The sequence below is a fragment of the Rhinolophus hipposideros genome (genome assembly GCF_964194185.1).
Source record: "Rhinolophus hipposideros genome assembly, chromosome: 13".
Lineage (NCBI taxonomy): Eukaryota > Metazoa > Chordata > Mammalia > Chiroptera > Rhinolophidae > Rhinolophus > Rhinolophus hipposideros.
Window position 1 is genome coordinate 58,502,747 of NC_138059.1, and position 3,013 is coordinate 58,505,759.

Here is a 3,013-nt window from a genome sequence, read left to right on the forward strand (position 1 = left end):
TAGAAAGAAATTGAATCTTGAGAAAAACAAAATGTTTTCCCAGCATAGTTTAGAGGAAGAATTTAAATGAGGTAATAAAAATAACTTGAAAGAGAATTATTTATGTGAAATATACAAGTGAAGTATTTCATGGGAGAAGAGAGCTTTCATGGGCAATGGGGTCAAATTAAAATAAAGTCCTCTTTTTTGTCGGGGGATGCCGCTGAGTAAGCATCGTTAAAGTCACCCCTCCTGCAGTTGTCATGTCTCAGTCAGAGTCTCCCAAAGAGCCTGAACCGCTGTGGAAACTCTTCATCGGAGGTTTGAGCTTTGAAACAACCAATGAAAGTCTAAGGAGCCATTTTGAGCAATGGGGAACGCTCACAGACTATGTGGTGATGAGATCCAAACACCAAGCACTCCAGAGGTTTTTGGTTTGTCACCTATGCCACTGCGGAGGAGGTGGGTGCAGCCATGAAGGCCAGGCCACACAAGGTAGATGGAAGAGTTGTAGAACCAAAGAGGGCTGCTCAAGAGAAGATTCTCCAAGTCCTGCTGCCCACTTCATTGTGAAAAGATTTTTGTGGGTGGTATGAAAGAAGACACTGAAGAACGTCACCTAAGAGATTACTTTGAACAGTGTGGAAAAACTGAAGTGATTGAAATCATTACTGACCAAGGCGGTGGCAAGAAGAGAGGCTTTGCTTTTCTAACCTTTGATGACCATGGCTCTGTAGACAAGATTGTCATTCAGGAATACCACACTGTGAATGGCCACAACTGTGAAGTAAGGAAAGACCTATCTAAGCAGGAGATGGCTAGTGCTTCATCCACCCAAAGAGGTCAAAGTGGTTCTGGAAACTTCGGTGGTGGTTGAGGAGGTGGTTTTGATGGGAATGACAACTTTGGTCGTGGAGGAAACTTCAGTGGTCAAGGTGGCTTTGGTGGCAGCCATGGTGATGGATGATATGGTGGCAGTGGGGATGGTGATAATGGATTTGGTAACGGAAGCAATTTTGGAGGTGGAAGAAGCTACAGTGATTTTACCAATCACAGTAATCAATTTGAAAATTTTTGGCCCCATGAAAAGGAAGAAAGTTTGGAGGCAGAAGCTCTGGCCCCTATGGTGGTAGAGGCCAATACTTCGCCAAACCACAAAACCAAGGAGGCTATGCAGTTCCAGCAACAGCAGTAGCTATGGCACTGGCAGAAGGTCCTCATTCTGGCCAGGATACAAAGCATAGCAGGAGAGGAAAGCCAGAGAAGTTCAGGGAAGCTACAGGTTACAACAGATTTGTGAACTCAGCCAAGCACAGTGGTGGCAAGGCCTAGCTGCTACAAAGAAGACATGTTTTAGACAATACTCATTTGTATGAGCAAAAACTCAAGGACTGTATTTGTGCCTAATTTTGTAACAGGGTTATTTTAGTTTCTGTTTTGTGGAAAGTGTAAAGCATTCTAACAAAGGGTTTTAATGTAGATTTTTGAGTTTTGCACCCGTGATGTTGATTACTAACTGTAATAGTCTGATCATGATGCTGAATAATTATGATCATGAACTTTAAATGTGCTGATCATGAATTTTAAATGTGCTGTGTAAAGTCTACTCTGAAGCCATCTTGGTAAATTACCCCAACAGTATGAAGTTAGAATTTCTTAGGGTGATGTCAAGTTCCATTTGAAATTTATTTACAATCTGCTTGGGCTCAGTCAGAAGCCATTGTCTTCAGAAACCTTGGTGTCGTTGAATTGACAGTTACTGTGTTGGTGATTTGGAGCTCACCATTAAAAGGGTCTTCCAAGCAGAGTCTGGAGTTTATTTGGTTATTAATAATTGTTGGCACATCCTATGCAATATATCTAGATTGAATTATAGTACTAGATAAAATTATACATGGGAATGAAGCTTGTATATCATCCATTATCACGTGTAATCAATAAACGATTTAATATCCTCTTAAAAAATAAAACAAAACAGGTACTGTTGTTGCCACATTGAAAGAGTGTTTAAGTTTCTTAAAGAACCAAAAATATCAGTGGATCAGGTCACTACAGGAAAAGATCATAAACATTGTATATAACAACAAAAAACAAGTACACACTTAAAAACCCATATTTGCTAAAATGTTTAATTTGTGGGCTAAATCTGTATGGTTGGCTATGTGGTGCGTCATGCACAAATTTTCTGTTGTCAAGACCTGGAGATAAAGCCCACCATCCACATTTACCATATGTGTGATCTTGCTATCTCACTTAGACTGAGCTAAAGCTCCTCATAGAATAAGGAAAACACTATTTGCCTCGAAGCGTTGTCATAATGATATAGTATAAATGTAAAACAAAATGTACAGACTACGATATCAGTAAATGTCATCCATCTCTCTTATTGTTGCTTTTAAAGGCTCTGATTAAAGTTCACAATTTATATAAGATACATCTATAGAATTCTTCACATGACCTGCCTTGCTTTGATATCTGAATTTGTTTATATATAATTACACATATGCTGAACACTTACAAAATTTGATATGTGAAAATTGTCTAGGATAACTAAGGCAAAAGTTCCATATAATTTCATAGAATATCTATATAATGTAATGTATGGGAAGGGAGTGGGGGAATGGGTGGTGATATCTAGCTTAACTCCTTGATCGAATCAATGCCCTTTGCTACACAGTTGACCTCGCTGGAGTCTTTGTTAGACAGAATCTATAAGAATCTGTGCTGCTCAAGGCAGATTTTCTAAGATTTTCAGATTTTCTAAGATCTCAATACCAAGGACAATACCAAAGACCAAGATTTTCAGATTTTCTAAGATCTCAATACCAAGGACAATACCAAGGACAAGTAGAGGCCCTTCGGGGTACTCAGAAAGCTTCGAGAGTGACTTAAAACAACAGCATACATTTGATGACTATAGTTGGAAATGAGAAGTTTAAAAAATAGAAATGGCTTTTTCTTTAATCATACCATTTGTAATCTTCTTTAGAATGACATATTATACTGTATACAAGAAAAGATTTAAATCACAAAT

At 38.5% G+C, this 3,013-nt stretch overlaps 1 pseudogene across 1 annotated transcript; it reads left to right on the forward strand.

The window, feature by feature from the left end:
- The first annotated feature begins 242 nt into the window (after positions 1-242).
- LOC308506564 (heterogeneous nuclear ribonucleoprotein A1-like) lies at positions 243-1,223 on the forward strand (annotated as a pseudogene). Its single transcript has one exon. The product of its transcript is annotated as a heterogeneous nuclear ribonucleoprotein A1-like (transcript).
- The last annotated feature ends 1,790 nt before the right edge of the window (positions 1,224-3,013 follow it).